The 26,071-nt window shown below is 51.2% G+C and overlaps 1 protein-coding gene across 4 annotated transcripts in view; it reads left to right on the forward strand.

Moving 5' to 3' along the window:
* Nucleotides 1-9,816: 9,816 nt before the first annotated feature.
* Cmklr1 (chemerin chemokine-like receptor 1) overlaps nucleotides 9,817-26,071 on the forward strand; it is a 34,886-nt gene continuing 18,631 nt past the window's right edge. Inside the window, exon 1 of one of the 4 annotated variants that reach the window (XM_057764930.1) lies at nucleotides 9,817-10,075. The gene's annotated coding sequence lies outside the window, so the exon portion shown is untranslated. Of the gene's footprint in view, nucleotides 10,076-19,829; nucleotides 19,937-23,115; nucleotides 23,166-26,071 lie in introns of those variants that run through there. The other 3 variants (XM_057764931.1, XM_057764932.1, XM_057764936.1) reach the window with 3 other exon arrangements.

Here is a 26,071-nt window from a genome sequence, read left to right on the forward strand (position 1 = left end):
TTGTATATAAAAACAGTCATTCCCTAGTTCTTCCCAGTTCCAGGCAGTCATTAACCTACTTTCTTTCTCTATTAGCCCTTCCTCTATAAACTCTGTAATTCCATCTAATTCACCTGCCCTTAATTCTTCACATAAATAGAACTTCGCACCGCCTGGCCCTTGGCTTATTCATGTCTGCAAGACGCATCTGTACTCTGCTCCCTTTTATGCCAGAATAATACTCCACTGTGTAGATGTTCTGTCTCTTCACTTATTGACAGACATTTCCATTATTTCCCCCTTTGGGTTATCATAAATAATTCACCTGGGAACATTTGTGTACAAGTTTTTGCCTGAACATACAGTTTTATTAAAGGGTACAGTTGTAGGGTTATTGTTGTTTTGGTTTTATTTTTACCCGCCAGAGGGACCACACCATTTCCCAGTCCCGTTGGCAGTGTGTGGGAGGCACTGTGTGTAGCATCTTGGTGAGACTGAGGTGGTTTCCCTGGTGATCTGTGATGTCAGTGCCCCTGTGTTATGAGCTGTGAGTCCTTGTTAAGCCTTCCCTGCAGCCTCTGTTTAGATTCTCTGCCCCCCTGAAAACTAAGCGATTGGTTTGCTTGCTACCCCGCCTCCACATTGAGTTATAGAAGGCCTTCACACAGTCTCCATGTGAGCCCCTTAATGGACAAACTGTAAATACATCCTTCAACTCTAGCTAGGGGTGGTCCTTTCCGTTTTTTGGATGCATCCTTGGGAGCTTTTTTTTTTTTTTTTTGGGAATTCTCCAGAGTATTTCAGAGCATGGTTTTGAGATCTGATTTTACATTTCCCATAGGAATGCAGTTGGGACACAGATAACAACACAATCATGGTTTTACTAACATCTGCCATTTACCACATGGTTTCTGGCATCTTTGCTATTGTCAGTATATCGGATAACAGATTAGTAATCTTTTCTACTATGATAACAGAGTTCTATTATGAATACATCCCCATGAGTCAGTCTTGTTGGTCGGATGGAGGACGCAGTGGGGATTAAGCCCAGGGTCTGTATACACTGGGCGAGCATTCCGTTACTAAGCAACACTCCAGCCTTCCACAAATAAATCTTGATGCATCGGTCTGGTGGGTTTCTCAGAGTACACAACCTAAGCCAGTGTTGGAAGACTCCCAGCCTTGGAGCCTCCTCCGTCACCCACCACAGCTTCACTAGGGACCTGTGGCTGCCTCCTTTGGTGCTGCTGTTTACCAAAGAAAAAGATGATTCTTCCATCACAGCTTGTTTTTGTTTTGTTTTGTTTTTTTGTTCCTGCTTGGGCTAGGCTCGGCTCAGCTGTGATACAGTTTGGTGTGGAGGAGATAAAGCAGGCTAATCAAGGCACCTCTGGGCAGAGGAGCTCGCCAAGTTAAATCTCGGAATTCCTTTTGATAGATAACAGTTTTATTCTTTTCTGTTCAGATAGCAATCCTCAGGAGTGAGCAGTGTCACGTAGCACAGGGAGCCTGCTCATCCCAGAGGTGCTGGTGCTACAGGCTCGCTCCTGCTGACAGCGTCACGGGTGCTGGTGCTACAGGCTTGCTCCTGCTGACAGTGTCACGGGTGCTGGTGCTACAGGCTCGCTCCTGCTGACAGCGTCACGGGTACTGGTGCTACAGACTCGCTCCTGCTGACAGTATCATGGGTGCTGGCTACAGGCTCGCTCCTGCTACAGCATCATGGGTGCCGGTGCTACAGGCTCGCTCCTGCTGACAGCGTCATGGGTGCTGGTGCTACAGGCTCGCTCCTGCTACAGCATCATGGGTGCCGGTGCTACAGGCTCGCTCCTGCTGACAGTGGTGCCTTCAGCACCAGGCCTTACTCTGGTTTGCAGCAGTTGTTTGTTTTTTCCATCCTAGCGTCAAGGAGTGTTTTGACAAAAGTTTACCCGCAAATGCAAGGTTAGTGGGGGATGGCCATACAGAAAATGTCTTGATCATCACATAAGCTAATGTTTAATGCTGTCATTGATGTGACCACTTACTGTTCATCTACCCATCCATTACCTTTTCATCCACTCTACCTACCCAGCTATCTACCCGTCTGTTCATCTACTCATCCTCTACCCAACCAACCATCTAAGCACCCACCCATCTCTCTATACATCCACCTATCTACCCATACATATACACTCTCACCCATCTATCCACCCACAATCCATCATCCATCTATTAACCCATCCATCCATCCACCCACCCACCCACCCATCCATCCATCCACCCATCCACCCACCCATCCACCCACCCACCCACCCATCCACCCATCCATCCATCCATCCATCCATCCATCCATCCATCCATCCATCCATCCATCACCTATTTATCCATCTATCCATTTATCCATCCATCCACATCTATTTGTATACTTACACTGTCTTGGGTTTCTATTGCTGCAATAAAGACCAGGGCCAAATTCAACTTATCTCACTTATCATAGCTCACCAAAGGCAGCTCAGGAACTCAAGCAGGGTAGAATCCTGGAGGCAGGAGCCGATGCAGAGGCCATGGAGGGTGTTGCTCATTGACTTGCTCCCCAGGGCTTGCTCAGCCTGCTTTCTTATAGAACCCAGGACCACCAGCCCAGGGATGGCACTGCCCATAATGGCCTTGGCCCTCCCATAGCAATCATTAATTTAAAAAAATGTCCTATAGGTTTGCCTATAGCCCAGTCTTATGGAGGTATTTTCTCAATTGAGGTTCACTCCTCTCAGATGACTCCAGCTTATAACATGCTGACAAAAAACTAGCCAGCAACCTACCAATTCATTTACCCTCCCACCTATCTATCCATCCACTTAACCACCCAACCATCCATCCATCCCACCATTCATCTACCCACCATCCACCCACCCATACATCCACCCACTCATCCATCCACCCACTCATCCATCCACCCAACCATCCATCCATCTACCCACCATCCACCCACTCATCCATCCAACCATCCATCCACCCATCCATCCATCGTTCATTCATTCACCCACTCATCCATCCACCCGACCATCCATCCATCATCCACCCAACCATCCATCCATCCATCCATCCATCCATCCATCCATCCATCCATCATCCATCCACCCAACCATCCATCCATCATTCATCTACCCATCCATCCATCCATCCATCCATCCATCCATCCATCCATCCATCCATCATTTATTCATCCATCCATCCACCCACCATCCATCCACCTATCCATGAAGCCATTCATCCATTCACCCATCTATCCAAACATCCAACCATCAAACCAACCAACCCAAAACACCCAACCAATCAAACACTTATTCCTACATACAGCAAAGATCCCACAAATATATATCACGTGCCAGCTGTATTACTGAGGGTTGGCTGCTCAGATATGGATCTGATTCATGGTTTCATACTTAAAGTCGTTTGAAATTCTAGAGCCCTTTAGAAAATCTGATGAAACTGTTGGATTTCCTTCCCAGAAAGCCTTGCAGCCCACAGGCACAAACACAATTTTGTGTGTCTGACTCCCCTTCAGACCAGCCACAGCTCTCCAGGGGTCATTACTAGATTAGCGTGTCTGGAATCATTGCTATTCCAGTAAATGAAACAGATGGAGGGCTGGGAGATTGTTCAGCAGGTGAAGTGTTTGCTGTGCAAGCTTGGGGCAGGATTTGAACCCATGCTCTACCCAGTACCTTCCCCAATCACTGTCTTGAGACTGTAGTGACATCCTGGCCCTTGACGAATTAGAATATGGCTCTGTGTTAGGATTCTGGGTTTCCTATCGTCAGCTTTGCCCCTTCAGCTCCCAGGCTTCCACCAGAGGGAAGAGGGTACAGGGATTGGGTTTTCTCAATGACACCTGGGTGGGGTGGGGTGGCCAGCGATGCTTAGGGCTCAGCTGGTGAGGGCCCTGGGCATGCTCTCCCTGGCTGGGGCCAGTGTGCTAACAGCCCCATCTCTCATGAGCTCTGGGTTTGCCCAAGGTAAGAAAATAAGCCCTGAATCGAGGGAAGGAGGAGGCTGCTTGGGTTTTCAAAACAGATGCAGCCTCCCCATTGCTATGAACAAACTTCATGTTTTCAGAGTTTAAATGTTTTCTTTTAGTGACTCACGTAAAAGGCACACAGCCTCTTTGTAGACACACGGAAGCCTGTACCAGAGGGCCAGGGGCCAGGACAACCTGTCTGTAGCCTTTGAAGGCTGGCTGGAGTGGCTGGCATTCGGGAACCCACCCTGCGTCACAGGCAATCCTCCAATGTCTCCTACGTCTGCAGCAAAGGTGTATTCGTGCACAAGGATGGTCGAGGACTTAAAAGCAGCTGTGCCCCAGTGCTCTAAGGGATACATTGTCCACCGTGGCCCCGCAATTTTGTGCTATTCTGTTTCTGAGGACATGAGTGGCTGTTGACGCACAAGTAGATACCCAAACAGACTTTGATTAACTTGATTTTGCCATTTTCTCTTGGGTTCTGCCCTCAGTTGGCACATGATTTCTGTTTTTAAGTAGCTTTGTAGGGTCCAGGTCCAGTCTACGGACTCTGTGTTCTGGGCTCCTGGGCGCGGGGCCTGGGATGGTCTGGGCCTTTGCAGAAACATCCATGCAGAGGAAGCAGAGGCCGCTCTGGTCACTCTGCCCATGTGGCTGTGTGCCACTGGGGAACTGACTTCACCTCTCTGAGCTTCTAACACGGGATAGATGTGGGATCTGCCAGGTGGAATCTGTGATACTGGACAGCAACACTGTCTCAGGGGCTCCAACTCCTCCCAGCTTCGGCCAGCTACGGCTGGACCTCCTCCTCCTCAGGGAAGGTGTTGCCCTCCCAGGCTCCCACAGTGAGGGCCCCGCAAAGGCCTCAGGCTCTCCATGGAGCACCCGTCCTTATTTGAAGAACACCTGGGCATGGGGCCGTGAGGACAAGACTGGTGTGAAAAAAGACACAGAACGGGGCTGTTCCTCAGGTACCCCTTCGGGCTCCATGAAACATGGCCCAAAGTGCCCTGCTGTCACCTGCAAGTGCCACTGTTCCCTTGGGCATGGTGGGACATGGCCTCCCTAAAACTTTGTTCTAGGTTTCAGGAGACTTCCCCTCCCCACTCGTCCTCACTTGGCTGTCCCCACTCCGACCACCTTCTCTACCCACCTCTGCAGATTTTTCCCAAACCAACTCCCATTTTGCATATGGGAAAACTGAACACCCAGAAGCTTACCTAAGGCCATACCTGGATCATTCCAGTCTCTGCCCTATGTTCCAGACTCCACCCCCAGGTCCACGCCCTGTCTGCCCAGCTGGCCCCAGTGGGTTGCTGGCTTTTGCCATCTGCCAGGCCTTAGACTTCAAATTCCCCCTTAAAACAAGAGCAAAATCAAACCCCGAAAGCATCCATGTTAGTTTGAGTGAGAATGCTCTGGGCTCACATGTTTGTGTATTTGGTCCCCAGTTGGTGGAACCACTTGGGAAGGATTAAGAGGTGTGGCCTTGGAGAAGATCATTGGAGATGACTTTTGAGGTTTCAAAAGTTCACACCATTCCTGATTAGTGAGCATGCCCTCCCTCCCTCCCTCCCTCCCTCCCTCCCTCCCTCCCTCCCTCCCTCCCTTCCTCCCTCCCTCCGCCTCATAGTAGTTACTGTCTCAATGCATAAGCTCTCAACCACTGCTCAGTGCCACACCAGAGCCTGCTGCCATGTTCCCTACCATGATGAGTCTGGACTCCAACCCTTTGGAACTGTGAACCCAAATGAAATGCTTTCTTTGATAACTTGCCTTGGTCTTGGTGTCTTTGTAGCAATAGGAAAGTCATTAAGACATAAGGTGATACCAAGGAATGAAGTATTACCCGACTATGTGGGTTTCCAGAGGAGTGTGGACACGTTTGGGAGTTTGGACTGGGAAAGTGGTCGAAAGCTGTAAGCTGAGCTCAATGGACCTCAGAAGAAACATGGATGATGATAGTACTGAGGGCAATGTGGGGGCACCACATCTATCCATCCACATCAGAGGGAAGCAGTATTAGCAACTGGGCGAGAGAACATTCTTGTGATATTTTGACAAAGAGTATGTGGCTGTTCTCTCTCTCTCTCTCTCTCTCTCTCTCTCTCTCTCTCTCTCTCTCTCTCTCTCTATCTCTCTCTCTCTCTCTATCTCTCTCTCTCATTCTAAGATTCTAAGACTAAATTGAAGAATTCTGGCAAATTTTGTTGGCAGAGGAGCTTTCAAGACAACCTAGTTTTGACTGTGTTATTTGGTTATTAGTGAGCACTCTTACACAGAGCTACAATTAAAACAAGCAAGCAGGGTAAAAAGAAATATAAGGCTGGGTGGCGGTGGTACATGCCTTTAATCCCAGCACTCGGGAGGCAGACTCGGATGGATCTCTGTGAGTTCGAGGCCAGCCTGGACTAGTTCCAGGACAGGCTCCAAAGCTACAGAGAAACCCTGTCTTGAAAAGAAAAGAAAAAATAAAATAAGAAAAAGAAAAAAAAAGAAAAGAAATATGAACTGTCAGTTTGATGGGAAAAAGAGCAGCAGAGAGTATAATATTAGAGCCAAGTCCTTAAGAAGTTTAAAGATCGGCCTGATGCTAAATTGACTAAAGGGAGAGGTGACCTCAGGGCAGGAGGTCACCCTACCCAGCTAAGCTTCCAACATGTAAACCAGCAATTCCTAAGGAATTTTAGGCTCCTAAGGAAAACAAAAAAGCAAAGGAAAACTTATTCAACAAAGGAAAGTATCAACAAATCAAAGCGTATGAAATGTAATTCAAGGAGGGGCCCAGGCTCCATCTGAAGCAGGCAGCAGAACTTGGCAGCACTAGACACATGGTTCTGATTTTAGAGGCATGAAGGATACAGGAGTGAAGGCATTCGTGTAAAGGGTACGCGTCAGGGCTGTCCCTGAATGGAGGCTCAGACAGGCCATTCTGCGAAGCTGGAAAGGTTGAAGTTGGATTACCTTGGAGGCCCCAAGATGTTGGAGATTCCAGAGCCGTGGATACCTGCTGAGGAAAGCTGCTAACCGGGAGTGGAAGAAGCGTAAGAGAAAGAAGTGTGTGCAGTCAGCAAAAGTTGAAGGGAGCAGCCATCTAAGCTCTTTGCCGCTGGACACTGAGCTACAGGACTTGGAGTTTGGGTTTCAGTCTTGCTTTGGTCCAGTATTTCCTCAGACTGCTCTGTTCCCCGCAGTTTGGAACAGGCATATTCTGTGCCATTTATACAATTTATACATTGGAAGTATGTGATCTGCTTTTTGAATTTACAGGAGGTTACGGTTAAGAGATTGTCTTGTGTCTCAGAAGAGACTTTAGATTTTTTTTTTTTTTTTTTTTTTTTTTTTTGGGACAGGGTTTCTCTGTGTAGCTGTGGCTGTTGTCCTGGAACTAGCTCTGTAGATCAAGCTGGCCTTAAACTCACAGAGATCCACCTGCCTCTACCTCCGAGTACTGCTGGGTTTTTAAACAGTGTTAAGACTGAAGACTATGGGGACTTTTGAGGTTGGAATGGATGTGTTTTGCATAATGGTAAGGTCACAAGCCCGTGGGACAGGGGATTGGGGTGTGCTGTTTGAATGAGAAGGACCAGTCTGTTGCCTCCCTGGGTCCAGTTACTTTCTGTAAGGGAAGGGTTTGAACTGAGGCCAAGCAGAGGGGAGAAGAGAGACTGCTGTCAGACAGGTTGGTCCTCTAGGATACTGTGTGACCTTGGGGAAATAACTTGACCACTCTGGTGCTGTGAAATAGAAAGGTTAGAGCAGCTGGTGATTGTGAATGGCGGGCGGCATTCTGAGGGGTCAGGCTGTGCTGTGGTTTGCAGTGTCCCTGTTGTGGAGAAGCACTGGGAAGCTTGTCCCAGAGTTGGAGGGAGGAAGGGTGGGGCTTTCAAGGGATAATTCTGTCTGAAGTGTTCCATGTTCAGGACGACTAATGCCATAATTGCTGACAGGCAGAGCTCAGCCCCCTCCTCCTAGCCCTTCTGTGGCTTCACCTCCGTTTCTCACCACAAGCAGCAGGAAGCCCACCAGACACCACGGTTCCGGACCACTTCCTGCCTCTGGAACCCAGGGCCGCATACACTTCTGATTATGAGTATAGACAAAGACAGGCGATGGTAGACGTGACTGACACAGGTGGTGACAGACATGTCCACGGTCACAGGTGATGACAGACATGCCCATGGTCACAGGCGATGACAGACGTATCCACGGTCATAGGCGATGACAGACATGCCCATGGTCACAGGCGATGACAGATGTGTCCACGGTTACAGGTGATGACAGACAGGCCCACGGTCACAGGCGATGACAGACGTGTCCACGGTCATAGGTGATGACAGAAATGTCCACGGTCACAGGTGATAACAGACGTGTCCATGGTCACAGGCGATGACAGACGTGACTGACACAGGTGGTGACAGACACGTCCACGGTCACAGGTGATGACAGACAGGTCCACGGTCACAGGCGATGACAGACGCGTCCAATTGTCCAAAACTGTGAGGCTGGGCTGCCTACTCTGGCCTTTGTCCTCCCATCCCCTCTCTTCTCTCCTCCCTCCCTCCATTCCTCTCTTCCCCACATCTTTCTCTCCCTCAGTCTCCCCTCAGTACCCTCCCTCCATTCTTCTCCCCTTTCTTCCTATCTTATTCCTTTCTCTTCATCTTTCTCCTCCTCTTTCTCTATTTCCTTTCCCTGTTTTCTTCCCCCTTCCTTTCTGTCCCCTCTCCTCATCTCTAAGCAGTTTTAGGCAGCATGACTTCAGACCCCGAGGAACTTCAGCTCCGTCCCAGCCGTCAGACCCAACCTGGCTGCCTGGGCACAACTTCCTGTTGATGGTCTTAGCATCCTCGTCAGCCATGGGTGAGCCGTTCTAGCCACATTCCAGGCTGGCCTCGAACTCCCAGAGATCCGCCTGCCTCTGCCTCCCGAGTGCCGGGATTATAGGCGTGCGCCACCACCGCCCAGCATCTAGCTACGTTCTTAATGGAAGCACTTACTGTGGGTCACACACACCAAAGATTGCTATGTCATCTGGAGACCAAGGACTGGGATCAGCCTGATTGGACTGCAGCTCTGCTGTTCGCTGGCTGGGTGGTGTCAAGTAAAAGACTCACCAAGAAACAAGTATAATAAACAAGAATAATAAAAAATACCTGTCTGCCAGCGCTGCTGTGAGGAGGATCAAGTACTGAGTGTCTAGCACTGTGAAGGTCAGCACTGAGTGCCCAGTACCCTGCCTGGTTCTTGGCTGCTTCAATAATGCTGCTGCTGGTGGTGATGATGTAACCAAAAAACCAGGCAATATTAGGTGCTTGGGACAGACTAGGGACGAAAGTTGCTCAGGGAGTTCCCAGTCTGAACATGAGACACCTAGCGGGTGGCCCAGCATGGTCAGTGCCTGCTGTGACGTGGGAACCCAGGGCAGTCTGTTGTTAGCCGGCAGAGGCTTCCTTGGGTGAGGAATCAGCCTCGAAGAAGGACCTGGAAGTCATCTGGCCACAACAGGGACAGGAATAGCACTCGAACTAGGAACAGCAGATGCGAGGGCCTGGAGTTTGAGACAGATCTTAGAGGGGGGCAGGTCTTCAGGATTTACCCCCAACCCCAGCAGCCTGGTTTCAAGGCTCCATTTGCAGCTCCCAGCCAAGGGGCGGGTCATCCCTAGTGGGCTGCTACCACCCAGGAGCGCAGCTTGGCTGGCAGGCTCGGTCTCCTCTAGCGCCCCCACACCACACAGCTGGCGCCCCCGCCCTCTGCTCGCCGTTTCCTGCTCCTCCCTCCTCTCCCGGCTCCAGCTGTTTGTCTAGCTGAGTTCTGTCCCTGTTCCGCACAGAACTCTGGACAGAGTGTGACTCTTAGGATGTGCCTGGGGACTGTGCTCCGCGGGGCTCAGAGGAAATTTTGCGTGAATAGGAAAAACGGTTCCAAGCAAACAGCCCTTACCAGCACAACTGTGTGACCAGGAGAAGGAAGCCTGAAGCCACAGGAACCACAGGGGAGACTGGGGAGAAGGTACCGCGGCGCTTGGCGTTCAGACCTGCAGAGGGCGGGAAGGGGCGCACCGGCGGGGACCTGAGCGCTTCTAAAGAGGTGCGTGTCAAGGTTCCCAGGGTTGAGTCAGATCTGAAGAGCGATGCTGGTGCTTGTGAAAACCAGCGTAGCCGTCGCGGGTCCATCCTGTCCCGAAACCCGCTGGAAGCCAACTTGTGCCTAACCAGAGGCAATCTCCTACAGGTTCTCCGTGTTCTCCGGGGGAAGAAAAGGTTTTCCTGGGACGCATGTAACTGCTGTTGGGTTTACTTCTCATTTTGTTTTTATTATTACGAGCAAGACGAGCGAGCAGCTTCTCAATGGACGCTTTATGGAATAGTTATGCTTTGTGTACTTGTCCTGTGGATACAACTCCATAGGTGGAGATGCCACTCTGTCTCTCTTTCTCTGTCTCTCTCTCTTCCCCCCTCCCCCCGTCCAGATGTGCATGCAGAGAGAGGAGAACGTGGGGTCCTTGAGGCAATGTCTCTCACAGACTCAGAGGCTGGCCGGTTTAGGTAGCCTGGCCACCAGGGAACTCCAGCCATCAACTTGTCTCTGTCCTCCAATGCTGGGGTTACAGGCACATGTGGTCATTCCCAGCTTTTTGTACAGGTGATGGGGATTTGAACTCAGGCCCTAATGCTTGCACAGCAAATGTTTTTACCCAAAGAGCCATCTCCCTATGCTACTTTAAAAATAATAGGTTTGCACCGGGCATGGTGACACACACCTTCAATCCCAGCACTTGGGAGGCAGAGGCAGGCGGAACTCTGTGAGTTAAAGGCCAGCCTGCTCTACAGAGCTCCCAGGATAGCCAGAGATACCTAGTGACACCCTGTCTCAAAAAAAAAAAAGATTTATTTTATTTTTATTGATGTCTACATGTGGCAGTCTCTATGTGAGTTTGTGTGTATAGGTGCAGGTGCCTGAGGAGACTAGGGGGGCATCAGTTTCCCCTGGAACTGGAGTTACAGACAGTTGTGAGCTGCCATGTGGGTGGCTGGGAATCGAACCTGAGTCCTCTGGAAGAACAGCCAGTGCTCTCAACTGCTGAGCCATCTCTCCCGCCCCTTTTGAGATATGTGACTGTTTGACCGTGACAGTTTCTGCCTGCTGACACTCCCTATGGTGTGATATGGGGTTCAGTAGCCTTGGAGGCCCCCATGGCTATCTGCCTTCTACCTGAGATGCCTCTGCTTGTGCCTCTTTACTTTTTAATGGGGCGTCTCTCACTGGGATCCTGGGCTTGTTGGTTAGGCTAGGCTGGCTAGCCTGGGAGCCCTGTGGATCCTCCTGCTTCCGCCTCCCTAGCACTGGCCTTACATGTATGTACCACCACATCTAGCTTTTTATGTTCTGTGCTGGCAGAACAGGCCATCTCTCAAGCACTGAGCATCTCCCTGATTTTCTATAGTGGGTCTGTAGAAAATAGACTCGTTATCTCTGACTCGCTTGTGTGAGCCTCCCTCCTCCCCACCATGTTCATATTTTCTTATTGATATCTAAAAGTTATTTGTGTATGGAAGACAGGAGCCGTTTGGCCAAGTTCTGCCTGAAAGCATCGCACTGCCTCTGCTTCCATCCTGAGGCGTTTACAGCGAGGGATCTCTGGTACAGAAATCACCGCCTACAGCCACCCAGGAGCGGCCTGGAGAGTTTGATGTCCCGTGCATGTCTGTGGCTCAGAAAGGGCAGGTTTCAGGTCTGAGGTCACACAGTGAGGAAGTAGTGGAGGAGCTCTTGTGTTTGCTCAGTGTCTTAAGAAAGCCCCAATTCCCCTTTGCTTCCCTCTCCTTCCCCTTTCCAAGAGGATCTGTGGTTCTTGCTTCTGTCAAGAGAAAGGCAAAATCGGCTCTGTGCCTTGCTGCTGTGGTGTGCCTGGTCGGGTCAGACTGTGGAAGGGGTTGACTCAGCATTCTCTTTCGAAGGGTTTGGCTTAAACCTGTGAGGTGACAGTCTCCGAGAGGCAGGGGTGGTGACTCTGGACTCCCCCCGACTCTTTGAGTAGATGAACCCCACATGGGGCCTCTTTCTATTAAACTCAACCCTTTTGCTGGTGGAGAAGTCTCTACACCTCTCCCCCACTGATCTCCCTCCCCCATCACAGCCCCTCCCCCACTGTCAATCATCTTGTCTGTCTCTTAGCAACCTGGGAGTCCCTAGACCACAGTTCAGTGTTATGTCTTCTGGGTCCTCCATCCTCTGCATAGGAGTTTATGCACAAGACAGAGTCCCCTGGGTCCATGGAGAAGTTTCACCGTCTGCAGAGTGGGCTGGGACAATGGACTGTAGACCCGTCTCTTAGATGTTTGATTATGAAGGACAGCTTGAGTTGGCTTTCTATACTCCACCATGGCCACATGATGAGGGCTCTAGTAACACCCCAGTTTGCCGATTAGAAATCCGAGGCCTCGGAAGGTCCAAGCATAGACTGCCACAGATTTCATAGGGCTCCACGCTACAGAGGTGGGTTTATGCCTCAGATTCCACTTCTGTAAAACGGTGTTCCGAAGAGGAGCCACCCTGTGAAATTGTCACAAAGGTTAAATGACAGGACCCGGCAATGCTTAGCAGATGATGATCCCCTAGGCTCTGAATATTATTACTTTATATGCACACACACATGCCCGCGTGTGAGAGAAAAAGAGAGAGGGGCCAGTATGGTATGTGTGCGTGTGTGCGCATACACATGCCTGCGTGTTCGAGAAAGAGAGAGAGAGGGAGGCCAGTACAAGTGCTGGATGTCCTCCTCTATCACTGTCCACTGTCCTGCTGTGAGACAGGGCCTGTAACTTAACTGGCAGCTCACTGTTTTGCTAGACGGGCTGGACATCAAGCTTCCAGAATATACATGTCTTTGTCCCCCACAATACTGGAGTTACAGACACACACAGTCATGTCTGGATTAACGTGAGTTCCAGAGATTTGAACTCAGAATTTTAAGCTTGCAGAGCGAGCTTTCTCACCCTCTGAGCCGCCTCCCCAGCCCTCATGGATGTTTCTTAGAGCTCCAGCATCTGTGAGTCAGACTCTCTGAGGGGGAGCCTAGGGCGTCTGTGTCAAACGGGCGCCTCGGAGACTTCGATGCCCTTCGTACTTGAGCAAGGCTGACAGGAACACTCGAATGTTTTCCTGTTTCGCTTTCTGCCCAGGTTTTTGATGCTTTGCTGTGCGTTTGAGTTTCTTTTCCCTTTCTAAGCAAATCTCCACAGACCTCCATGGAGCCACACACTCTGTGTCAGCAGCTGAGGCCAGGAGGCTGTGTGGAGAACTGAAACTGCCTTATGGGACACAGCGTGTCTGATCGGACCCGTTCCCCCTGGGTGGGGACTTTGCAGTTACTTTAAGTGACAAAATTCGCTTATTGAAGTAAAGCAGATGGGAAGAAACAAACTGAAAACCAATAAAAACACAGTTTCTCCACAAACAGAAGGGCGGACCACTAAAGAGGCCCCATGGCTCTGCAGGGTAGGCTGCAAATCCCATGGGTATCAAGAGATGTGTGTTCCAGATGTTTGCTGGACCTGTGTGATCACAAGAGAGGCATTCCCATTGTCTGGCCATCACTGCATTCCCGGCAGGAGGCGATTGTGCTGTATAAGTTTGTGTGTGCTTCAGGAACAAATAGACCCAAGCACATTTACTGCCCCAAACACGTAAGAGACAGCACAAGGCAGCCAGCTCTTTTTATCTTCTGGTTCTCTCTCTGAGACCTTTTTTTTTCTTTAATATTTTATCCATGAGTCTTACCATGTTTCCCAGGCCATTTCTATACTTCTGGGCTCAAACAATTCTTCTGCATCGGTTACCCAAGTGCCTGGGATGGGAAGAATCTTTGCCCTAGGGAGTCAGTGACTCAACTGGCAGCTCCACGCTCCCATTGGTGGTATTCTGGTGCGCCCAGTGGTAGATGGGAAAATGTGAAGGTGTCTGATGGCCTGGCTAGATTCTTCCTCCTGAGAACCTCTGTGAGGTAGTCTCCTGCCTCCCATTGAAGTGAGGTGCTGATTGGCTAGGTGACATTCCAGAGGCTCTTGATGGGGTTGGCGTGTGTTCCACAGGACCCACAGGTTCTGGTACCCTTGACCTCCTCATCCCGATTGTGGGACCAGATACTCCGATATGCACAGAGGGCTGAGTACATTGTGTGCCTCTCTGAGGAAGCCCGGACTTGGAAATGCGCTTGGGCAAATCTGAGCAGTCTTTGACTCCAGCCTGGGACCTCTGCCTGAGCTCTGGTGGGGGTGCCTGGGTGTCCTCTCCACATGCTTTGGAAATGCTGGAAGTACCCACAGCTGAGTCAGCAGGGCTCAGAATCACTTCTGCTTTCTAGGGGGTATAGGTTCTGAGTTCTCAGCCCAGGCTGGTGATGGGGTAGTTCTTGTGCAAGGAGGTGGGTGGTCAGGGAAATCAATGCATAGAATGGCTGGGCACACCCAGTGTTCCCCTGGGGCTCAAGGATGACAGAGGCAGTGAGCGCATGAGGAGAGGCTGCTAAGGGATGGTGATCGCAGGCCCTACATTGCAGGCCTGTGTTCCGGCTCAGCTCCCTGGCCTCAGTTTCTTCCTCTCAGAGTTGCTTAGGTTGCCCTGCTCTTTGGTCTGTAGTCCACGCTCAGTGAGCGGCCCAGGGTCGTGGTTAAGGACAGATGCTCACCCCTGTTGCGTGAACTTGTCAGAACTGTCTCCAGGGTCCGAGTCCCTCCATGAGAGAGGGAGGGGTTTGGGTGCCCTCCTAGTTTTCCCTGGCCAAAAGCAACTTAGGAGAAGAAAGGATTTATTCGATTCACGGTTCTAGGTTACAGTCCACCACCGAGGGGAAGTCAAGGCAGGGACTCATGCAAGCTGGTCACATCCCAGCCACTGCCAGCAGTGAAGAGTAAAGCTGTCCTCGCTGCTTACACATTCTCACAACGGGCTGGGTTAATTAACAGTCAGGACAGTGGCCCACAGACACAACCCCAGGCCCAGGACAGTGGCCCACAGACACAACCCCAGGCCCAGGACAGTGGCCCACAGACACAACCCCAGGCCCAGGACAGTGGCCCACAGACACAACCCCAGGCCCAGGACAGTGGCCCACAGACACAACCCCAGGCCCAGGACAGTGGCCCACAGACACAGTCACAGGCCCAGGACAGTGGCCCACAGACACAACCACAGGCCCAGGACAGTGGCCCACAGACACAATCACAGGCCCACGACAGTGGCCCACAGACACAACCACAGGCCCAGGACAGTGGCCCACAGACAAAACCACAGGCCCAGGACAGTGGCCCACAGACACAATCACAGACCCACGACAGTGGCCCACAGACACAACCACAGGCCCACGACAGTGGCCCACAGACACAATCACAGGCCCACGACAGTGGCCCACAGACACAATCACAGGCCCACGACAGTGGCCCACAGACACAACCACGGGCCCAGGACAGTGGTCCATAGACAGGCTCACAGGTCAGCCTAGCCTAAATAATTCCTCATGAAGATTTTCTTCTCAGGCTCACCAGTTAAGTATGCATCCTGCTCTCTCTGAGGACCTCATATAATTCCCAGAACTCACAGTGGATGGCTTGTAGCCACCTGTAATGTAACTCCAGCCCCTGTGTGATCCAGCACCTCTGGCCTTGGGAGGTGCTGTACATGCACTTGTAATTAAAAATCTAAAATGAATGAAAAAAAAAAAAAAAACCTCAAAGTCTTTTCCCAGGCGATTCTAAGTTATATCAAGTTAACAGTTAGTCTAACCAGCCGGTAGCAAGTGGATCAGCTTTGAGATCACACCTGGCTACCCTGTATGTGGAGCTTCTCTGTGTTTCAGCAACTGCTCCCAAATAACCACTCAGAGACTTAATATTAATTGTAAATGCTCAGCCGATAGCTCAGGCTTATTACTAGCTAACTCTTACATTTTAAATTAACCCATATTTCTTTAGCTACCATCAGCCACATGGTAATACTGTCTTTCAATGTGACACATTCATCTTGCTACTCTCTGCATCTCTCGAAACTCCTGAGACCCCACGCTTCTCCCTCCCAGTGTCTGCAGTCCTGCTGTCCTGCCTATACCTCCTGCCTCACTACCAGTCAGTCAGCTCTTTGGTTAAACCAATCAGATGTCGCCTGGGCAAAGACACATCTTCACAGTGTACAAAAAGATGACTTCCTAACACCACCCCGAAGTCATAACTGTCAAGTGACTTTCTGGTATCTAAGAACAGGTGTGCCGATTCTGGGGACCAGGATGTGGGCACCTTTGAGAGACTGCCTATCATTACAGGCTACCCTGAGGGCAACCCAAATGGTAAGAGTTCTGAGCCATTTCTCTGAGGAGCACAGCAGGGTGCAAAGAGCACCAATGTGGGTGGGGCTGAGGCAGGCATAAGGAGAGGGCAGGTCTGGTCTCAGCTCTGGACTCTGGCACGGAGGTGGGTTCGGGTCCCTGCTTTAGTGGGTAGGAGCTGCTGACTCCAGGTAACTGTGCTCTTGTGGAAGAGGTGGTGGTAAGATGCAGTCAGGTTTGCTGGTAGATTTGTCAGTGAGGTCACATGTGCCAACTGAGGCGGTAACCAGCTGCCCAATCAGGCTTGTCCTCTGCCGGATCTCAGGTTCTCAGTCTCAGCCCCCTCAGTATAAGAGCATTGGCTGCTAGGCAGTGAGGCTGTCTCCTTGACCCTGCCCATCCCCCACCAAAGGAATGGACCCCAGGGAGTCTCACATGTAATGCAGTTGCCCTAACTCTGAGCCAGACCTCAGCCTCAGCCCTGGTTTCTCTTTTCTCTTTCCCCTCCTCTAGGGGATGGGAGAGGGTGGGTGAGAGGCCTAGAAGGTCTCACTAAGTTGCCCAGGCTGGCCCTTGAACTCATTTTCTAGGCCAGATAGGTCTGGAACTTGAGATGCCCCTGCCTTAGCCTCCTGAGTAACTGGAATTACAGACACCACTCAGTTGGCCACTATACTACCCAAATTCATTGACAATCCCATTTTTCAGGTGGGAAAAATGAAGCAGGGAGGTTGTGGGTGAGCCGAGAGGCAGCCTTCACTCTTGGGCGTCTATACGCTCATGGCAGGGAATTTGGGAGGAGCCCGTCCTGCCTAAGGAGCTCCTAGCCTCTCAGGAAGACAACTGAGAAGAGACAGAGCGGGAAGCTTGGAGCACACCACTCCTGGGATGGGAACACCATCTGCCCATTCGCCAAGGCTTTTTTGACCAAGAACAAATTGTTAGCCACATCCACACTGGTGTTGGCCGGAGACAATTAGTGGCCAAGGGTTGTAGGAGCAAAGGGGAGATGGCTTTCACAGGAATGGCAGGAAACCAGTCCCCAGACAGGAAGCCCGTCTCTGAGCTGGGTTCAAAGCACAATCTGGCTTCAAGTTGCCTGAAGGGAAGCTGGCAGGAACAGGAGAGAGGGGGAGCGTGGATGGGGAGTGGAAGACTAATGGCTCTGGGGTGTGTAGTAAAGAGAGCAGGGAGCAGGGGGAGGCTGCAGGCTCTGCAGGGCCTTGAAGGCCCCACCCAGTTTTCTGGGTGGCCTGACATGCTCCATTTTACCAGCATGGTATACCCACCCTCTTCAAACTCGGTGCTTACATTTGAAGTTGTGGAAATGGAAGATTCCAGACAACCAGAACTAACTGAGTTTAAAATTTGAAGTCTGGGGCTTTATGTGCTGGGTTGTTGGACCATAAACCAGACCATCTGCTCTGGCTGGGGAACTGCAGGATGTGTGTGTTGAGGGGACACAGGCACAGAGGTGGGAGGTGCTGAGATGGTGTTAGGGGTTTTCGGGTGTGAGCCCTGACCTGCCTGTCGTGTTTGGTGATTCCTTCCCAGCAGGGGCAATACTCTGCCACACACGCTGTGTCCAGCAGGCCTGGCTGGCATCACAGGGTTCTGTGGAAGGGAAGGAGACCAAACCACAGAAGGAATCGCTCTTGAGGGTATGTGGGCACTTTCGGTCTCCTTCATGACAGGCGCAGACTCCGAGGAGCCGGGTCATGGAGAAGAGGGAGTCAATCTTTCCAGTGCTGTCTTGAGGGACAGCTGCCTCGAGGCCTACCCAGTCCACTTTGGGACTGACCACCGCAGACTGTTCCTGCAATGTCTTTACCACACACTCACGGGAAATGGGAGGGAGCCCGTTCCACCGTGTGCGACAAGATGGATGGAATGGAGCGAGGCAGTGTCCTAGTGACACAGCCTCCATGTCCCGATGTGAGAAATGAGCTGTGACAATAGTTTGGGGTGACTTATCAGGAAAAATCCTTCAAAATATTAACGAATGAGTTAATTTTAGTTTATATAGCTCATTCAAAGAGGTTGGAACTGGGCAGTGGGAATTAGGCTAATCACATGGGTAGGGATGCAGGCTGCTGCCTCTGAGTGCTTGCTTTGATTACTCAGAAGTGCTTAGTCTTGGTGCTAGCTTGACATTGTTGTTTGCATCTTTGTTACTGGCTGATCCTTAGCCTCATGGGTTTGGTTAGACAGGATGTGGTAGGCAAACTGAACCCCCTTTCAAAAGGAGAGTTTTCTAGAAGTTGGGGTAGTATCCCTGTGCTATTAGGTGACTGAAGAACCCTGGTAAAACAGCAGGTGGCTGACTCTCTAGATGTTTCTGCAACCACCAGTATGGCCATCTGGTTTACCCCTGGGGAGGGTAGCAACTGCTTGTTTCCTTGGGCTGTTGTGTGCAGAAACTAGGGACTCCTCTAGATCCCAGCACCTTAAGGCTAGGGTTCTGTGTTGCTTCCCCAGAGCAATATGCAGAAGTGTGGAATGTGTGTGTCATCTGTCTTGGTGACCCCCACGGGCACCTATTGCCTTTTGCTCTCCCTCTGCCTCCCTTCCTTCCCCCAGGCTCATGTCTGGTCTCAGAGGAAGGGGTCTGGGTGGTCCCTCCCCTCAGGAGCTGACTGGTGAGACCCAGCTACCACACTGTGGGAGGGAGTGTGCCTGCTGCCTAGTCCACACGCCCAGCAACCTCACCCTGTGTCCACCACATCCTGGTGCTCTGTAGATACCAAAAGGGTGAGCAAGCAAGCGAGACTGACAGCAGAGGGGCCCTCAGGGAATAAGATCTGGGACATCCCTGAGGCCTTCTTTCTCCCTCGGGGAAGAATAAACCTTAACCACAATTCTTGTGAGGGCTTGTGGTGTTTTATTTTGAAAATATGTGACATTATTTTAAGAGTGTGTGTGTGTGCGTGCGTGCTTGTGGGCATGCATTGGACAGCTTAGGAGTTTGCATTCTTCAACACAAGTCTGTGTGTTTTCAACATAAATGCGGCTTTTAGGCTGCACATGATGATCCAATCATGTCATCCCAGCACTCAGGAGCTGAGGCAGGAGCATGGGGAGTTTTAGGTCACCAGAGCTTGACAGTAAGAGCCCACCTCCAAAAACAAACAAGTAACTCCCATTTGTAAAATAAATGGAAAATAACTTGAGGCCTCTGTAAGCCTTTGGGCCAGCTCTAGAGGGAGGTGGAGACTGAGGTTGGGCTCCTGTCATGCAGCTGATGAGAAACTTGAAGGAGAATTGTGTTCTGTGGTCTGAGGGAGTCCCCAGCAGGTAACAAACCTTCCTCTTGCCGCACCCCCACCACACCAAGGAAATAGGGACACAATAGAGAGGTTAGGTGACTTGCCCGAGACACACAGCGAGAGATTGGCCTGAGTCAGAGTTCGAAGCCGCAGAGCTTAACCGCAATGCTCACAAAGGTGTTACTTTGGCAGGATCTGTTTGTATCTGTCACCTCAGGTCTGTGGCAGGGCAGATGAGATCAGCTTCCTGGACAACGAAGAATCCTTCCCTGAAGAGCTAGGAGCCTGATAAGGGACAGAAATAAGTAAAAGAACGTTCTTGGAAGTTCTACCGAGGACCGTGGCTCAGACACCGTCTTGGATGAGGTGAGGTTTGGATGGCCTCCATGTGTTGAGGGTTTGTCTCAGGGTCCTGGTCAGGAGGAGCTCATTTTTATTTAAAAGTGGGTCCCTTTTCCACTGTGATTTTTTTTCTCTAAAATTTAAAGCTGTGCAAGAAATCAATATGCTTGATTAGGGAGTTTGGGGGTACCCTTCTCCCCTAAATTCGTGCTCTAGGCTCCTCTCTCACCCACCTAGCTCAGTGTGTGAGAGAATGTCTTAGGGTATTTCTGTGGCTGATTACTCCATGTTGAGGTTGGTGAATGGCAGGAGAGGAGATTTTGGGTGCTCACCCTTAGCCAAGGCACAGAGCAGTGAGACCCAGAACCCTGTTCGACGGTAGCAGTGATGGGTCCGGGAGATGGCTCGGTGGGTGAGAATGCTCCTTCTGCAAACACGAGAGTCCGAGTTCACATACCCAGCATCCATGTATGAAGCCGGGCGTGGTTGCTGTGCCTGTGAGTCCAGGACTGGGGGGCAGAGACGGGTGGGTCCTGAGTGTGCACTGGCCAGCCCTGACTATACAAACCAGTGACCTTCTGATTTGGTGAGACCCTCTTCACAAGGAAAAAGGTGGGAGGTGATAGAAGAAGAACCCCGGGGTTCTGCTCACGCCTCCTCATGGACATGTGCAGGGGTGCATGCCACACGTGCAATAGCACAGATGCTAATGGCTTTTCTGGGGCCCCACCATGGGCTGGGCACTGTTGTTCTGGGGTCTGTTTTCCCCCTCTTATATCCTAGTACCCACCCTGTGAAGCACGTGCTGTCACTGCTTCACTTGGGGACACTGACACAGAACCCAAGCTCTCCCAGGGGCTACACAGCAAAACTGGCCTTTGGCCCGAAGGCTGGGCTTCCGAGTCGTGGCTGTTATCGCTACGTGCTGAATCCAGCTTTGCGGATCCATTCCTGGCTTCTTCCTCTTTTAGTTGTGTGTTGTTGGGCAGCTTGCTTGACCCTCCTGAGCTTCAGTTTTCTCTCCTGAGGGGGTCATCAGGGCTTTGGGGAGGATGAGGATGAGTGAGAGGTGGGGGAGTGTGAGGGACAGGCAGTGAGGGTCTCAGTGTTTCAAGGGTTTTCATTCCTGGCTCCAGACCTAAGAGGCCTTGGAAACCTGAACCAACAGAGAAGTCACAGCCAGGATTCTTGGCAGGACTGCTAGGGAGCAGAGAGGGGGACAAAGGTTCCTCTGTCAGCCACTCGGGGCCTGGAGGGGCCTGATGGAAGAACCATGAGTGTTCCAAAGAACAAGACTCCTGCCCAGAGGCAGGTTGGCACTGCGGCCTGCCAGGCACTGCTCTTGGGCCAGCCTGGAAGATTCCTCTGGACTCTTCTTGAAGGACTTGGGAAGTGGCTTTTCCTCCCTCCACCCAGGGTTATTGTTATTTTATTTTAGAACCAAATAAAGATGGAACGCATCTTCACCTTGGCAGCTGCTAGTAGTCCTTATTATGCCAGGTCACCTCCAGATCACCATTCCTCAGGCTTACGATGACACTGATCACCTGTCCTCCACAGAGGCTGCCTCTCTAGCCTCCACACTACTCTCTGAACCCCTGCCATCCAGCTGTACCCGTGGGGTTACCTAGGGCCCAGAGATGCATCTGCCCAGTGTACTGCAGCTCTCCTGCTCCCTGCAGTAGCCCATGATGTGGTGGATAATGTGGAAACTGAGGGCCAGAAGTGGACTGGCTCTCCCGACCGGAGTGAGAGCAGGTATTTCTGTGACTGGTGCTGCAGGTGTGGCCCGGCTGTGTGAGGACCTCTTGACCCTGGAGGATGCAGTTCACTTACTTTGGAACAGCAAAGGAGGGCCAGCCCTATTTCCTCATTATAAAAGCTCCTCAAGGACTTAGCTAGCAGGCACAAGGCCCAGAGTTCCATCTCAGCCACCACACATCAACAAAGATGAAAAAAGGAAGATAACTCAAAGGAAAACTTAAAACAACAAATTCTGGAAAAGAGGGAGTGGAGGGCTAAGGGTTCAATTGTAACACACATGGCAAAACTGCCTAAACACTGTAACACTAAGAGACTCAACAGAGATCAGGTGCCCATCTGGCCGAAGCTGTCCCCAGGCCCGTTACTGAAAAGCTGGTGAAGCTAACCGTGAGCTATTATGCAGCTATCTAGAAGGAGGGGTATGATTGACCGTCTCCAAAATTGGATAAAGAAGGAAGGTGTATGTATCTTTTCTTTTATACAAAGGGAGAGTTGTATAAAAAAACGAGAGAGAGAGAGAGAGAGAGAGAGAAAGAGAGAGAGAGAGAGAGAGATCCCTTTGTAATTACTCAGAGGCTTCAGAATGGCACCCAGTAACCTGGTACAGGAACTGAGTGCCCTGGGAACAGATGGATCGTAGTGTGGAAGGGGTAGGGCTTTTTGTTCTAACTCTTTAGAGTTCTACATGGTTTGAACATCTCTAATTGGGTAAAGCTGTGTCACCTAGTCAGAAATTTAGTAATAAAAAGAGGTGAGACTTTAGTTCTGAGTGGAGCCCCTCTCAATAGTCAATGTTTTGTTTTGAGTGTGTGTAGCAAACTCCTAGGCCCGTGGTCTCTGTGAACTTCTGGGACAAGCCTGGGATTTCAAATCACCTCCACTTGGTTCCAGTTCTTAGTGGTGTCACAGGGGAAGGGTCCTTGTGGGGTTTACGTCAGAATCACTCCTTTGTCTAGCTTCCCATTCTCCTGGTAGCTGCCATGGGTGTCTGGTTGTTTCCTGTGGGCCAAGCTGACATCTCGGCACAGATCTGCTGCCTCTTCCCACAGCAATCCTGAGACTCAAACCCTTGGTAAGTGTTTTCAGGAGAGCGATGTGTCCGCCTGGTCCTCCTCAATACTCACTTCCAACACATGCAGGCTTCTAGAGAAGTCAGTGACCCCAAGCTCAGTCCAGAAAGGCCTGATATGTCTTAATCTTGTCTCTGCCAGAACTTTCCCAAACACTGTGCCCCCCCCCCCCCGCCACTCTGTCACCAAACGACTTGCATTAAGTAACGCCTCTTCTGAAATCTTCTGAAAGAGACTGCAGGTCAGGGCAGAGCTCTGGCCTTGTGTGCAAAAGGCCCTGGGGTCCATCTCCTGCGTTGCGTAAGCCATGAATAGCAAACAAGCCACAGCTTTCCTGTGACATCACCCAAAGTCCCAGATGACCTTCTCCTGGGCCCAGCACAGGGGCTGCCCTTTTGCTGCTGGCTCGAACCTCCCAGGTCAAAGCCCAGGCCACTTCTGCCTGGGTGTGGGTCTTGGTTCTCTTCTCTGATCTTGCAGCCTGCCCCTAGCCCCTCTCCTTCTGGTGTCTCTCTCTTTCTCTGCCTTCATCTTTCTTGTCTTGGTGTCTTGTCTCTTCCCCCTAAGTTTTCTCCCCCAACCCCTTTGTCTTTCTGTCCCTACCTCTGTGTCACCAGTCACCACCTTGGTCCACACTTCTTTTAGCTCCTTGGTGCTTGCTCCTGACTGTGGTCTCCAGCTCCACCAGGTCCCTGACCTGCAGGAGTCTGAAGAGAGAGGACTGGTCCTCTGCTTTCCTGAAGCCAAGGGCAGGCCAGCCTTGAGGACAGTGACCAGTGCAGCCACTAGGCCCTGGCAGGGGTACACTTGAGATTCTGCCACTGTTTGTTCGGAGGGGCCGTGACTTCTTAGGGACGAGGGGCTGTGTTTTCTTATTGCGCTGGGCCTGTTCACGACTCAGTCGGCTGTGTGGAGGTCATGACCTTCTTTGACTTGAGACGGAGGAGGTGCCACACTGAGCAGACTCTTGTTCATCTAACAGCAGGGGATCACTGAACTCCTCCCAATTAGAGAGATGAAATAACTGTAGATCCAGAGAAGCCAAGCCACTTGCCCAAGGGCACACAGCTTGTGGGCCTGGCGGAATAAAACTGAATCTGAAGGGAGGAGATTGAGCAGGTACTCTGTGAGCAAGTTAAGTTTGTATGATAAACCATATTAATAAACAAGAAGAGTAGAGACCACAGAATTGGCCCAGGCTGTCTCCTACCAGTACAGGCTGTCAATAGTATCCAACTTGTGGGTGCTGACGTCATCAGGACATCAGCACAGAGAAGCAGAGGGATTCTGCTCTGATTCCTAGGAATATTCTTAGAAGTTGTTTTTTCAGTTTTAAGCCAGCCGCGTATATTCCTGCTGGACTGAACAGTTAGCTTCCCTAGTACATTCAGGGAAAATGACTTTGTTGAACGGCTGTATATTCAGTCTCTCCTGCAATACCCTAGGCTAGGTGTGGTTAGGTCCCCAGGAGACCTGTCCCATAGCCTGGGCAGAAGTATTCTGATCTTAGCACCAGGAATCCGCCTCACTGTGGTTTGGACTGTTCAGGGCCAGGACCACGTGACCTGGAAGCTGGCATCTCTTCCCTGGCCAGGAGCCTCAGAGGTGGAGGCCCCTGGGAGCAGTTCCGGCATTGCTGTCTGGTCTGTTTCCTTCTCAGGCCTGGCTCCCAGTCTGTTCCTTCCAGGTCCCTTCCTCCTTTCACTCTTACTCTTAATTTATGCTCCTCACACACAAGCTTCTCTTTGAACTCTCACCCTCTTCTGGTCTGAGCCGGTACCTAAGCAAACGCCAGCCTACCATCCTAACACCGCCGTGAACCCCTTCCTCCGGAGGACTCAGAGTGGGCCAGCTGTCCCGGGATGGGGGAGAGGGGGCTGGGGAGGCCTAAGAAGGGTGCCAAGGAAGTGCTACTAGTTAAGGTCAAAGAGAGGAAATGCTCAGTGCCAGGATGGGGAGGTGTCGGGTGTGGTTTGGGTGGCTCCCGGGACTTGAACCGGGCCATTCAAGTTCAGTTAATAAACAGAGCAGGGTTCTCAATGGCTCAGTCTTACTAGAAGTTCTGCTGGTTGGGGACTCAAACTGTTAACTGACCCCCTAATCACCTCTCTGGAAACTACCAGGCAAAGGGCATGTGTGCTCCAGAGGTGGGGTGACCTGCAGGGACACTGAATCCTGTGTCCTGAGGTAGCCTTTAGTTCTTGCAAGGGACAGGTCATCCCATACTCTGGGCATGTGAGACGTCGTGAGGTCCGAAGTAGACCCTCTCTGCAGATGTGGGGGTGGGTTCTACGATACAGAATTATGGCAACTGAAGGCCAGGTTGCAGCTAGATAAATGTGTGTGTGTGTGTGTGCTTTGCTTTGCTTTTATTACTCTTTTTTGAGACATGATCCCTCCCATGAATGCAAGGATTTCAGGCTTGGATGACAATGCTTGGTTTATGAGGTGCCCAGGATAGGGTCTGGGGAGTCATGCACACTTGGCAAGCACTCTGCCGGCTGAACTGCATCCCTAGTCCTGTGTCAGATCTACTGCTATCAAATGAGACTAGAGTTCATGACAGTGGCCTGGTGACACAGGCTTTCACCTTAGGAGTTTTGAATTCCCTTTGGTCGGCAGCCAGCATTTTGTTCTCTGATGGTGTCAGGGCAAGTGAGAGGGCCATTTCCCTGACCATTTCCCTCCCAGCTCAAAGTGTGGGCTTGCCTTGGAAGAGGTAACGGAGCGGTGATGGGGGCGGGGGCAGGCTGCCCATGTCCCTCTTCCCTAGAGCCTGGGAACAGGGCGGGACCTCACACTCCACCATCCTGGCAATAGTGACAGCCCATTTGTCACTGCCTGGGCCCAGGCCAGGGAATTCTGAGCTGGGCTGTAGCTGGAGTCCTGGGGCAGGTCAGAGCCCTGGACTGTCTGTCCCATTGGGCTGTCTAGGTTTCTGAAGTCCTCCACTTGCCCTGGAGTCTGTTTGAGGACAGCCCAGTGAAGAGATGGGCAAGTTGGGGTCACTGGAGGTTCTTGAGATGTTGGAGGCATGCTACAATGGCAGATAGACCAAGGCCAGCCAGGGAACAGGGTAGTACCCAACAGAAGAGCCCCAGAACACGGCAGTGGACAGCTGTCACTGGTTGTGTACGTCTTAAGAGTCAGGCTGTCCTCATTCAAACCCCATTCCTGGCCCTTCCTCGCCAGAGCCATTTCTGCTTGGTGCCTCAGTTTCCCTTCCAGCCTCCTTTCTTCCAGTGCAGACCTTACTATCCACCCAGGTATACTTTTTTAGAAAGAAGACATCCTCTACTTGTGAGTATCCATGGCTCCCTACTGC

This window comes from Chionomys nivalis, chromosome 3, assembly GCF_950005125.1.
Source record: "Chionomys nivalis chromosome 3, mChiNiv1.1, whole genome shotgun sequence".
Lineage (NCBI taxonomy): Eukaryota > Metazoa > Chordata > Mammalia > Rodentia > Cricetidae > Chionomys > Chionomys nivalis.